The following is a 15,061-nucleotide window of genomic DNA, read 5'->3' on the forward strand; positions in this document are numbered from 1 at the left end:
TGGAGGGGGCAGATCAATGTTCAGATGCACAAGACCATGGCTGACCAATTCAATTTGGGGCCCGCGGGCCAAGTACTGTATAGCCCTCGCTCTGTTACGCGCACGCGCACGCGCACACGCACACGCACACGCACACGCACACACACACACACACACACACACACACACACACACACACACACACACAGCCAGGCTCAGACTACATGAATAAATAGGATTTGCTCGCAGGCGACACATTTTGAGCGTGGGGTCTCTTGTAGTGTGACATCATCAAAAGAGCAGCGCCGGGGCATCTGGGACACCTCACGACACCCCGACAAAAACACTGCCAAGTCTTTTCTCAAGAGTCAAAGAGAAGAAGACACTGATGAAGGCTGGACGCTGAAATGTCCGTTGTGCTCTCTGTCCAATGGTGTAATGTAACTAAGTATTAATACTTAAGTACTTTATACACCACTGGCTCTGTCCCAGGTGACTGTGTGCTCTCTGTCCAGTGGTGTAATGTAACTAAGTATTAATACTTAAGTACTTTATACACCACTGTCTCTGTCCCAGGTGACTGTGTGCTCTCTGTCCAATGGTGTAATGTAACTAAGTATTAATACTTAAGTACTTTATACACCACTGTCTCTGTCCCATGTGACTGTGTGCTCTCTGTCCCAGGTGACTGATGAAGGCTTGACGCTGAAATGTCCGTTGTGCTCTATGTCCAGTGGTGTAATGTAACTAAGTATTAATACTTAAGTACTTTATACACCACTGTCTCTGTCCCAGGTGGCATAGTGAAAGGACATGGTGGAGTGCTGACCTGCTTCTTCCTTGTTTTGGCCCTGCAGCCAAGGTGAACGTTTGCTTTGAGTGTCGCTCGCATTCGCTGAGTTTGGATGAATTCTTTTCTCGCCTAGTTTGACAACTATTATGACGAGTTTTGTTTGACTTCAGCTTGAAGTGCGGAGAAACACAGAGCGTGCCCTCCCCGTAACCATAGCAAATCACTCAATCTCTACCTGTCTGATGAGAGAGAAGAGAGAGAGCTGCAGCAGCAGCAGCATGCACGCACAATGTCACAATGCATGCACGCACAGGTGCGTACGCGCACAGACACACACACACACACACACACACGCACAGACACACACACACACACACACATACACACACACACACACACACACACACACACACACACACACACAGCTGGCCCAGAGATCTTAACTCATCACATCATTTGACAACCTGTTGTTCGTAACAAAAGTTAATTGGGCAGAGAAATAAGAGCACAATGCATCTCTTGTGGTGATGGGAGTGGTGTTTGCCTGAAGGGGATTCCATTCAACCGCCTCATTGTCTCTGTGAACGGCAACATCTTCATCGAGTTCCTCATAGTTGACTTCACAGAAGTGAAGTAATGCAGCAGGCTGTTATGGTGGTGTCGATGTTTTCCAGGTGGCAGTCGTATCTTTTCATCAAACACCGCCATCTTCCCTTGAGACGACCAAATGCCCTCTGCACTGACATCCGTGCCCTGCTGAGCTGGCAGTTCAAGGTTTTCTGTTCAGTAGTTGCATGGCTTTCAGGGTATGGTTTCATCAACCATGTGAGGAGCAGGTAGGCAGCATCGCCTAACACCACCACCGGCACATCTACACCCACAATCCTCTCGGTGAGATTGGGGAACAGTGTGCCACTCTGATCCCTGTCTAAAACGCTGGAATTCCCAAACACTCTAGCGTCATGCACTCTGCCTGGCCGACCCACATTTATGTCCCAGAACCTGAGTCGATGGTCTACCACACCTTGCAGAATGACAGAGTAGAACCCCTTAGGGTTGAAATACCCTGCGGGGGTGTCTGGAGCTAAAATTCCAATATTCAATATTCCAATTGATGGGATATTCCAATATCCGATCAATTGCACCTCCACATTGCGGGAAACCCCAACGGTCACGGAAACCTTGCATGGCGATCTTAAATTCATGAGCAGATGGTGTTTTGATGTAGATGGAGAGCAACTTGTCCACAATTCCAGAGGCAACATGGCTGGTGATAGACCAATACCAAATAAATGGGAAATGGACCTAAACTCCACATTGGTGGCCAATCTCCAGATGCATATGTGACACCAGCTGGTGTTTTGATCCTCAATTAGGCCGAGGGCATTTTTCTGATTTTTACAGATTCTGAAATGGCAGACTGTAAGCTTTCAAATGATGTGTCACACATTGTAATCTGAAAAAAATTGAGGGAGCTATGCTTATTTGATTGTTCACAATCTGGGAAGGTCTGGGGAGAAGAAACCTGAGAAAACCCCTCTCAAAGATTGTGAACTTTTCACACCTGGATGAGCCAGGCAGGGGGGAGTTAACAATGGCTCCTCATTTACATTGACCACTCCCAAACCATTAAGCAGTCAGTCTCTGTCGCTGAGAATGACAGATGAGAGAGAGAGTGCACACAACTGTGGGTAATTTATTTTCACTATTATTCCACTATTATTCCATCCATAAGTAACAGAATAATAGATGGTCATGGGTGTCATACATTTCTGTATTAAAATATCTAAAAGCAAAAATGGGGGTCTGCGGTCTATTTTTAGGTGAAGTTTTGATGTGAAAGTTTGAGAACTATTGTCTTAAATGACCATGACCTTTTCCTTAAAGTTGTAAGCAGAAAACATATACCATTCAGTCAGTGAAAATGTGAAAATAAACTACAAAAATATTATCCTAAAAAGGCATTTATTATAACAAAAGGCATTTAATATAAAACCAATATTCAGTAATACCAGAGATGCTCACAAGTCATTTTTTGCAAGTCAAAGTCAAGTTTCAAGTCTTTGGTTCCAAGTCAAGTCTCAGGTCTTTGGTCACAAGTCCAAGTCAAGTCTCAAGTAGAGAAGAAAGTATCTTATGGATGAGCGTTCTATCATCTGCTGCATGCCATCTGGTCTGCTTAGAACACTGCATAGCTAAAACTAAGGAATTCAAAGCATGTACTGTATTATCCTCACTCCTTTATCTATTAGCATACATTATCAGCATTGATTGGATGACATCAGTATAGATTTCCTTAATGTTAATGCACCAAAAAAATAATCAAAAAAATTAAGATTGTTCACAAGTAAAAAGTAAAAAAATTACAAACGACAGGACACGACAGGAAGTGCCTTGCTATCCAGGTCGGTTTCGTATGACATTCTTAACTAAACCACCAGTCCTACTTAACTAAAAGTTAAGTAAAAAAATATCAAAAGAACTTTGACTTCAAAAGCTCAAAAACGCGGCATTGCCAAACCCCCTCGGAGCAGGGCGGGGTCTTGAATGCTGGTTTTTTCAGGCTGGCTAGCGAGGCCTCCCAGCCTGTAGACATGCAGGTGGAGGGCATGTGATGTCTTGTGCTTCATCAGAACAGAATTCTCTGATCTTCTCAAAAAGATACTTCTGCCTGGCCATGTCCAGTCCAGGCGGAGTCTGTACAGGAAGAGGCTTTAATGGCGGACGGTCATCTACGTTGCGTAGCAGCTGAAACTCCACTGGTTCTGCTTCACAGTGTTTTCTGGCGACAATCACACCAGGTCTCTGCGCATCAAAGCTGTAAAAGAAAGAAATGGCACATTTAAAATCTTAATAAAATAAAATAAAATAAAATAAAATAAAATAAAATAAAATAAAATAAAATAAAATAAAATAAAATAAAATAAAATGGGAATGATAATGATAATTACCTGAAGTGCTGGTAACTCTTTATCTGTGGCAGTTTTCTGAAGTATTGTGTCAGGTGTTCTTGCCAGTCGTAGGTTTTAAAACACTGCCGTTCTCATGTCCGACAAGCTGGGGGATGTTTACATGTGCCACAGGAGAGCTGTCATCCACAACCTTTTCGATGTCGGCCAAAGTGCACACCTTGCGCTTCCTGAAACACTGCTTGACCAGTCCAAAACACCAGTCGGGGCCAAACTTCGTGTGACCTACAATCAGGAAGTGAATGCTCAGCTTTAAGTGGAGTTTGTGCATCGTTCTCCACGCAGCGTAAAAAAGAACAAAGTTATTTTTGTTCTGCCCGCTGCAGTTGTCACAGTGAAGGTCCACGTCTTCTTCTCCAACTCCATAGTTCTCGAAAAAATGATGCAGGTAATTGATGACTGCATTGCTTCCCTTGCCTGATGCCATGCCCTCATCAATCAGGTAATTCACTTGCTTAGGCATGCCTTCACAGTGGACACCAAAAAGGCCACACTTGCGTGGAGTCAAAAAATAGACAAGCCCAGGCTGTTGCGGGTCAGACGGATAGTGCACCTGAGAGACGGAGAGATAGGAAAAAGATGAAATACAAACTGTAATCTGTGTGTGTGTGTGTGTGTGTGTGTGTGTGTGTGTGAGAGAGAGAGAGGTGTGATAAGATAAAAATGTATTCTCACCTGTTGTGCAAAATCAAAACTGTAGTGCATGGTGATCGGCCTGGTTGCAGGTGTGTTCTCCCCAAATGACAGCTGCAACTCGTCACAGGTCTTTCTACAGGCGGCAGTCATCTCTTGATAAAGTTTTCGCTCCCTTGCAACAGAGTCGAGATGCACTTGCTGCTTCTTGACACTGTCAGATTTCAACTCATCTGGTTTGTTGATGCTCTGGATGATTCGGTCGTTGTTTTGTTGGCACTGCCAGCACAGATCCGTTTTAGGCTTGGTGCTTGCAATGTGAGGGACCAGTGACTTCCACAGCCTTGTGAAGCTGCACTCGCCAACCGCACGCTGCCCTGCAAAGACAATGTTTTTATGAGCATCACTGTACTTTACTTATCAAAAATAGATCACATAGAATAGCCTAATGGTTAAAGACACACACACACACACACACACACACACACACACACACACACACACATGTCGCATGTTTTATTGGGTCAGAGGTTTGGAATGGAGAAGGCTGCGGAATGTTTGCATAACTATGACAATAGAAGTGTGTGTGTGTGTGTGTGTGAGAGAGAGAGACTAATACAAACTTACCAAGCTGTTCCATAGCATCTTTGTACAGGCGCCAGACTGAAGCTTTAGAGGCAGAAGTTGGCAGAAGCTTAGCACTAAAGTCTCTATGCGCGGCATGATGACCAGGCAAAGGAATAGCGTGGTCCTCTGCATAGTTTGCTATGAATGTAACGACTCTTTTGATGTCATCATAGCCGAGGAAATTCTTGTTTGTGCGTGGTTGTGTCTTCCTCTGCCGTGGGACCAATCCATTCTCTTTGTAGGATTTGATAAGGGCTTTCAGAAGCTTTGTGCTGATGCTGGAATAAACAAAATAAAACATTAATAATCAATCAGATTTATATTTTTTGAAACAGTCTTTATTATCCTGACATTTATAGCCTAAGCTAGTTTGCAATGTTTGTCCCTTGCTTAGGCTATAAATGTCAGGATATATAACAAAGACTGTTTCAAAACTTTCAATCTGTTTCAATAAACTCTTTCAATAAACTAAATCTTGTTTGCTTGCAAGGTTAGAATAACACTAGCGACTATCAGCTTACAAAGAGTATTTAATGCAAGAGTCGAAATTTCAGTCCTGAAAAACAATAGCGCAAACGCCATTTTGGCGCGCAACAAACAAAGACGACCCAACATGGCGGGTCTGCACGTTTGCACACATAGGTTGCCGCCATTTTGACAATGACCAACAATGCCATGAAGATGGCAGTTCTACACGCTTCTCTTGCAACATACTATCTTTGTACTGTAAACATGGGCACGCTCTCACACTATCTCACACACACAGACAGACACACACACACACACACACACACACACAAGTTAAGATAGATATGAAACTCACCCAAACACAAAACAGAAGGTCTCACGGCAAACAACAGTCGCCTTAACCATGTATTGCGTTCGGTTCCTTTGTCGCTTTTTATTCACTTGCTGTGTGGCTTGAGTCATGTCAGACCCTTAGCAAAAAGAAGTATACTTCAAGTTTATTTTATTAAGTAAACTTAAGTAAAGACCAAGTGTACTTTTATGCAAGTATACTTATATACCCAAGTATACTTTATGCACCAAGTATACTAATATCAATATACTAGTAGTATACTCCAAGTGTACTTGCCTAATACTTCTAGAACTTAATTGGCACTAAATTGGCCCAATTCAGTATACTTTATGCACCAAGTATACTAATATAAATATACTAGTAGTATACTCCAAGTGTACTTGCCTAATACTTCTTGACACTAAATTGGCACTAAATCGGCCTAATTCAGTATACTAGTAGTATACTAAGTAAGTATACTACTAGTATACTTTAAGTTTAAGGAAAAAGTATGACCATGTGAGATTCGAACTCAGGGCCCCTTCCTTTCAGCACATTGTCCTGTGTCTTATCCACTCGGCTATCCGTTCAGCTGAGTAAAGTAGTGAATGTTGACCATACCACTATATGTGTATCTGTCTCTATTCTAACACTATAGGTCGGATTGGGCTGAAAATTTGCATGGAGGTGGGTTATGATCTGGGGAAGGTCATGAGCAGATTGGAAAGTCCTGGAATCACCTGGAAAGTCCTGGGAAATCCTGGAAACGACCTGGAAAACACCTCATGCCCACAGCCCAGTTCGGATTGGGCTGAAATTTTGCATGGAGGGGGGTAGTGATCTGGGGAAGGTCATGGGCATGTCATCAAGTCCTGGGACCACCTGGAAAGACCTGGAAAATCCTGGAAACCACCTGGAAAATACTTCACATCCACACCCCAGGTCAGATTGGGCTGAAATCTTGCATGGCAGGGGGTTATGATCCGGAGAAGGTCATGGGCACTTCATCAAGTCCTGGAACCACTTGGAAAGTCCTGGAAAACACCTGACACCCACATCCCAGGTGGCATTGTACTGAATATTTGCATGGCGGTGGGTTGTGATCAGGGGATGGTCATAGGCAGGTTGTGTACTTCTGGAAACCATGTCTGGACACCACCATAATTTCCAGCGAAGCAAAAGTCACAGTTGTATTGCTTTAATTGTGCCTATAAAAGGGAGCATGGGCTGTGTTTGTCTGTTTGTTTCTCTGTTTCAATTGTCCCTCTGATGATTTCATTCATGAATTAATGTCTATGACATCATCACTGATGATGTCACAATCTCTATGGCATCATCACATCTATGACATCATCAGTGGTGGTCATCAGTGAGTGATGTCATCAGTGATGTGATGTTGAGCAATTGTGTGCTGAGTGACATCACTCAAGCACTCCATATATTCTGGTAGCCTTAGCAGCCAGTATACATCAAGTCTGCTACTCTCATATATGGGAGAATTGTCAATAAAATCAGCCAAATGTGTATGGTGTATACTACCTCAAAGAAACCGATATGTCTGAAAAAGTATTTAATCGGCTATAATCTATCGACTATAAGGGACCACATGGAAATAAGCCTCTGGGATTTATTGTGATATCCTGATTTTTCCATTTTATATGCAGAACTGCTGTAGCCTACTTCAAATAAAACAAATCAACTACAAGCCAAGTATACTTATACTTTCTGTATAAGGCAAGAATACTTATTTATACTTTTCTTGTGTGTATCTCAATCACAAGTTTAAGTACAAGTACAAGCCAAGTATACTTAGACTTTTCTGTATACTGTGTAAGTACACTTAAGTATAAGTATACTTAAGTGTAAGTATACTGTGTGCTGTGTAAGTGCACTTAAGTATAAGTATACTTAGGTGTAAGTATACTTAAGTATAAGTATACTTGGGTGTAAGTATACTTGGGTGTAAGTATACTTGGGTGTAAGTATACTGTGTACTGTGTAAGTATACTTAAGTATAAGTATACCTAAATGTAAGTATACTTGATAATGTGTAAGTACACTTAAGTATAAGTATACTCAAGTGTAAGTATACTTAAGTAACATTTTTATAAGTATATATTTGATAAGTATATAAAAAGTAAACTGAAAGTATACTCTCTCATTTTAAGTTTAAAAGAAGTATACTAAAGTATACTAATTGTACACTTGTATAAACTTCTTTTTGCTAAGGGGAATCATTCGTCAAAGCGTGATACACAGCCAAAAAAGCGATATCTCTACATTCTGGCGACATAGCAGAGTAATCCAGCCTCGTGTTGTAAATGACGTTGTCACAAAGTTTCTTACTGCAGGAGATGGTTGGTGAATAGAGTTCTCTTTACGCCTGGCCTGGCATTTGCAGTCAAAGTTTCGTATTTTCTCGATTTCCTGATCATAATCTGTGTCCACGGTTATGGGATCCACTGATGTTAAAATCTCTTGCACGCTTTCAATGACTGCACTGTCAGGCATGATCTCCGCCTCGTTGTCTGGGTCTGAATCTGCCACCACGTCTTCAGGAAAATATTCTTCATCGTCCTCATCGTCGCTTTCACCAGCGCCCTGTGTGCCGGTCATGTAATCCAGGACATACGAATTCATCAATTCTTCACTGTCCATTCCACCTGGAATGGTGAATTTGTTCAGGAGAGCAGCAACGGCAGAATCATTTTTCCTCATTTTCGCCTGGTGCTTGTCCATCTTGTCTCAGTCTCAGTCAGCTGTTCTGTTGAATGTTGATGTTGTGTGCAGCTCCGGTGGCTACTGAATATTTATGCTGGTGCGCGTCCTATCGCGCGCCGTGATTGGCGGATAGAAACAAAGGCCGGCCGACACCCAATCGATACTACTTATGCAAATCCAAGACACAGCTCTCTCGCCTGGCTCTCTATCCCGTCTCCTTGACAAAACAGGGACTTTTATTTTACCAAATTAACGCATTTAATGACCCCAAAACGTCTTCATTTTATATGGAATGGATAGTTCAAATAATATATTTTGTACTATTGGAAAAAAAAAAAAAAAAAACATTTTTTCAAGAAAATACTTTTGACGCTCTGTTGTGAAGAACGGCCACGGCCGAATTACGGTCCCTCTCGCTGTATGTTGTCACATATGGCCACACGTACACACATGTACAGGGTCCCTACACATTCCACAGTCAGTGTCCGTATCTCTGTAGTGTGTCTAGTTTTGTCTGTAGTGTCAGTATCTCTGTAGTGTGTCTAGTCTTGTCTGTAGTGTCAGTATCTCTGTAGGTGTCTAGTCTTGTCTGTAGTGTCAGTATCTCTGTAGTGTGTCTAGTCTTGTCTGTAGTGTCAGTATCTCTGTAGTGTGTCTAGTCTTGTCTGTAGTGTCAGTATCTCTGTAGTGTGTCTAGTTTTGTCTGTAGTGTCAGTGGCCCCGACCTTAAAACAGCGCTTAGCGCCAGGCGCAGTGCAGATTAGTGGGCGTGGACCGGCGCACTCAATATTTTGGTGTCGGCGCTACACGCGGCCTTAAGCATTATAACCACGTCTTTTAAGCGTATAATTATGCACAACCTGCTAATTGGAGAACTGCAGTTACTCAATGACATTCTTCCTTTCGAAGCTCCGATCCACTCCATCCATGTCCGGGTTTTGGTTGCATACTGTCATCTCTTCATGCCCAATTTGGATATCTCAGCACATCACAGATCATAGCCTGAATAAAACAATTCAACCTACAGCCAGGCAAATACAGATCTGTTCAGCAGGGCTGATGCGGTCTCCCTGTAGCCTACAATATAGAACGTTAACTATCGGTGACATTCCTGATAGCATCCAATTCCATGATCTTTATGTTGTAAACACATAACTTTCACAATAGTGAACAAGCACCCCCACTCGGCTCATTCAGGGCAGGTAGTTTTATAACTTCGGCAAGGCGTGTGTACACGCAGGGTTCATGCTCAGGCGCCCGGTGTACACACCCTCGTTGACTAAAACGGACCCCTATTTAAAAGCGTGGGTAAAGGCAAGGCGTAGGCAAGGCTTGGGTGCCCGGTGTGAACCCAGCCTTATGCTGGCACTGCGAGACTAGCTGTTATGAAGAGTCACATAAACAGATGGAATTAAAATGTGTCAGACGATGGTTTTGTACATGGGAGACAAGCTACAGTTGCAGCAGACAGTGCTAGCTAGCGTTAGCTGGCTGGCATGAATGAGATAGCTAGTTAGCATTTTACTGTCGATGGCTAGCGGTAGCGATGTTAGCATTAGCAACGGCAACGTTACAGTGACAACACAGTCGTGAAAGCGGCTAGCCACTCGCAATCTTCAAAAAGACTGTTGACTATCTGGCTATCGTTATGCATGCTGTCTGCTAGACCATTTATAAGTTAGCAGCTATCTGAATATGCGGCTATGGTTTCAACAATCTTTGCTTCATTTATCAAACTAATAGCAGCTAACGTTAGCTGGATATACTCAACACCCAGTGTGTCTAACATTTAGTAGTCTTTGGTCAGTGGTTTTCACTGGATGCATGCAGGGCACTTTTGTCTAACCTGATGCAGGTGTTTATTCAGAACACTGTCAGTGTCTGCCCACTGTCATCAGCCTGCCTTATGATGTTACACTGTGGGATATGTCCACCACATCAGCATTATGATCATATAAAATAAACTATTTGTATAGCACCTTTCTTAACAAGGTTACAAAGTGTTTGTACACCAGAATAACACACCAAAGACCAAATGTATAATAAGGGAAACCAATTAGCACAGAAGAATTAAAACGGAAAGGTAAAATCACACATGAGAGATGAGAGAACTCCTTTATCTTCCTTCACCTCTCCTGGCTCTCCTGGCTCTCCTCCTAATGTCTTCCCCCCAAAGTCTATAAATCCCCCCCAAAGTCTACAGATCCTCCCCAAAGTATATAAATCCCTTTTATCTGAAGAACATAAGGGGGGAATTCCCCTCTAGTTTGCAAAATGAATTTAGGCCCTGACTGTAATAGTAGTTCGGCATTAATAAATGTGTAATTTTTTGTCTTAGATTTACCTTTGTGTGTTATCGCAATATAAAACTACATAATTGAGAATCATTTCTAGATTCTGGAATCGAGAATCGTTGGAATCGAGAATCATTGGAATGGAGAATCAATTCTGGAATCGGATCGTGACCCCAGGAATCGGATGGGATCGTGGCTTAGCTTAGATCGGAGCACCCCTATATAATGTATATTATTATTATATTATGTACAGTATACTCGCTCTGTGCCTCCATATGTTCACAGAAGAGCTTGATTAGCACGAAGCATTAGTCGTCGGTTTCAGAAGTTAAAATAGTAAAAACTGGTTAAAATTAGTAAAGTAAAGCTCACTAAAATGATAAAAACAATTAAAACTCAGAGACAGAACAAACTAATGATGGAGGCACATGCATCATTATCTGGGTCAACAGGTACACAAACATTTCGCCCCTTGTGTGAAAAAGCAATTACTTAAGGAATTGTTTGTTGGTTTGAGATGGATTGACAGCATCAGGAAATCAGTGGCAGGCAAATTATTTCAATTGATCGTCTGCCAATATACTTTGGTAGAATGTTGAAACTTGGCTTCAGTTGGACGTCATGACAGGACACATGACAGGACACATGATGTGTTCTCAAGGTCGGAGCTAGGAGGGGGAGAGGGGCGGAGCCAGGAGGGAGGGAGGGAGCCAGGTGGGTATTTAAGGAGGTGCAACTGATTCTCAAGAGAATGACGGTTATGAAGATGACGAGTGTGGTGTCTCTGCTGCTGCTGCTGCTGTTGTGCTGTGGGTTCGGGCCGGCGGCTCGGGCCGGGCCACTGGGCGGGGAGGTCGAAGTCAAAACCACCACCGAGCCCGATGTCTGGATGGAGCTAAAGGTGCTGAGAGAGAACTTGCATCTGATGGGAGCCAAGGTGGAGAGTATGGAGAAGCAGAACACAGGTATGGGGGAGGGGGTGGGGGGTTGGCATTTGACACTGTTTCCTCACAGCCCCGCACATTTTTGGGGCTCATGCAGGGTTAGTGTGAGGTTGAAGCAAGATTCCACATACAGTAGTTTTAACATGGGGGTTATTTGGCTTGTGACCGAAATGAAAACCATAATATATTTGATTGATTGATTTTATTTTATTAACGTGTCATGCATTAATTCCATGGAGCCCAACCCTCATGGGTTTCCAAGACACATACAAAGACGATTCAATCTGCGTTATCAGCGTCTTATCACTCATCACTTATCAGCCATAGGTTTACGTTTCACGTGTAAATCGTATTTTAACGCTTTTTGTTGCTTAATTCTAACCCTAACCCTAAGTTGTTTTATTTGCCTAAATATAAAGTTGTTTGATAACAGCCATTCCGACCTACTAGCAGGTTTATCAGCCATAGGAATGGGGCTGATGACGCACCTACTGAGTCTATGGGTGGCAACAATCAGATCGGGTGCAACGATACAAAATACAACAGTAACCAGCGATACATTCAAGTGAAGACAGGTCGCAATTCAGCATACTGCTCAGACAAGACAAATCATTGCATCACGTTCTAAACAAAATGTTCTGTCTTTGCTCCCATGCCCGACAAATACAATTTGCTGTGGGGAAGGTGTCTTTTTTTAACACAACTCCAGTTTCTCATAGTCATCCAAATAAAAAAAAATACTCTTCCCTTGAATCATTATGCGGTGCAGAACAAAAAATTAGTCTCGTTTTCAATTTCACGTAAATCACATAGTAAACAGAGTCTACATTCTTCAGGGGTATAGCATTAAACCTACCAGTATCTATTGCTAAGGGAAGAGTTCCAGAGCATACCTGGGCACACAGACCTTTTCCGTCTGTCCAAGTCAAACTTCACATAATGTTCTACACCGTAACTGTCTTTTAGGTGATGATAGGTTCTTAATTTGGTTTATACCATAGCCCAACAGATTATTTATCTTTATACAAAATACACAGAGTACTCATAGTCTCTCACTTATCACATACTAACCTGTTAAATGAAAAGTAAAAAATAAATGAAAAGTAATTCGAATAAAATTGGGATTTCAAATAATTTGCCCAGGGATGACTACTGTATGGGCGATGTCCCAATTAAATATCTTAGTGAGTCTTTGGTCAGACCTTACAAGTCTATTCCATAGTCGAAGCATTTGAACTCTGTGTCTGATGCTTGGGGATTCCCAACCCATATCTCCACTAATGGCCAGAACTGCGATGAATTTATGAACTCCTAGAAAGTAACGGATGGCTCTTTGATGCATAGTGTTACAGCTTGAATGATCACAGACACACCAGAAGTATATAGACACAGGACAGACACATGAGTTATGCAGTTGTGTGTAAAAAGCCCAGATTACCACAGTGTTTAACTTGATTCAGTACAGAACCGCTCTGCCCGCTCCTCTCCCTTGATGTGGGTCTAAAGTGTACTATTTGTGTTTTGTCTTGATTTAAATCTCCATTTCCTGCACCATTTTTTGCCGATGTTCAACATGGTCTGTAGGTAATTTTCATGGTCAGCAAGTAAGACTACAGGATGTCATCTGCATACAATAATATGCCCACAGTCTGGTGGTCAATTTTGATTCCCTTGTTGGATGCCTTAATTTGAAGAGCTAAATCAGTAACAAAAATGAAAAATCGGGTTGGGGACATAACATTCACACCGAATTGTTGGGGGAACCATCCGGTAGAATATTCGTTAACCTGGACACCAGCAACAGGTGCTTGATAGAGAGACTTGATGGCATAATAGAATTTTCCATTGACCCCAGAGTTTAACAACCTGAAGAAGATCCATATTTATCCAATCAAATGCCTTCTGGAAATCAATAAAACAAACAAAAATAGATTGTTTTCCCTTAATTCTTGCACGTACACTAGAGGTGACTGCATAAATATGATCAATACAACTCTTTCTTTTCTAAATCCATTTTGCTCATCCACAAGCCACCCGATCTGCATTGTCCATAAGTCTACAATTTAATAGTGAGGAGTACAATTTATGCACACAACTAAGGAGACTTATACCCCTATAGCTAAGAGGCAACTTGGGATCATTTTTTGAACATTTCTGAATGGGGAGAATCACACTTTTGTGCCACTGTGGTGCCATTATCGAAACAAAACTGAAATAACTCAGATAGAACTTTAAGCAGCTTTGGCAACTTTAACACCTCATTAGTGCTTTCATCAATTCCAGTAGCTTTCTTCAATTTGCATTTAACTTTTTCATTTTTTTTTTAATCTCATCTATAGAAAAGTTTGCATTTAAGTGCTTATTACATCTGTTTAAATCAGCATTCATATTATTTTCAATTACTTCTTTCCTATTAATTATTTCCACCAAAAAGGCTTCATCAAAAGAATACTTCGAACCAGAAAACTAATCGGCAAAATCCTTTTTCCATTTTTGTAACACTCCTAGGACAAAGCTACACTCGCCATTCTCTAATTTGATCTCCATATACAGTATATTCCTAGGTTTTCTGATGCCCAGTTTGTTAATTTCATTCCATAACTGTTGGGGGTTATGTGTTTATAAATGGTCAACTTGCTTTTCACGGTGCGTAACGGATAACCTTTTGTCAAATTTGGTTTGTTTTCCCATAAAATATATTCTCAGTCCCTTCCTCAAACTTTTGTCTTTACACCTTAGAAACTGTTTTACAGCTGTTCTCACAGTAACCCACAGGGATTGCAGTTCAGGATTCCAGTAAGGCTTGTAAGATTTTTTGAAACCTTTATGACTGTTAAGTCACATTTATTCAATGGTGAGTGAATACAGTCACACAGCTTATCATACCAGGCATCCAGAAGTCCTTGGTTACCCTGCAGCAACATAAAATAGCACACCTATATTCATATCCATGCAACATACTGTAGTCAATGCTCTTTATTGACTTAAGCATATTTACTTAACAAAATAATTCAAGAATTAATTTGAAATCAAACAGCATCATACCATTTAATCAATCCAATTAATTGTTTATGCAGAATATCAGAGCAATTTACATTCTGTTATTAAAGCTGTTAGTTTCTTATATGACCTAATTCTCCCCACCTTTCCATCCAGCTGTTATAGTCCATGCCCAAGACCCCAAACCCAAGACCCCAAAAATCACAAACAGGCCACAGCTGGGTGTAATTTCTAGTTGTGTTTTTTACTTGGAATACATCTAGTTCATAGTTTGTCTTAGTTTAATGATTCAAAACGTCTAC

Source organism: Poromitra crassiceps, assembly GCF_964638095.1.
Source record: "Poromitra crassiceps genome assembly, contig: HAP1_SCAFFOLD_299, whole genome shotgun sequence".
In the NCBI taxonomy this organism is placed as follows: Eukaryota; Metazoa; Chordata; class Actinopteri; order Beryciformes; family Melamphaidae; genus Poromitra; species Poromitra crassiceps.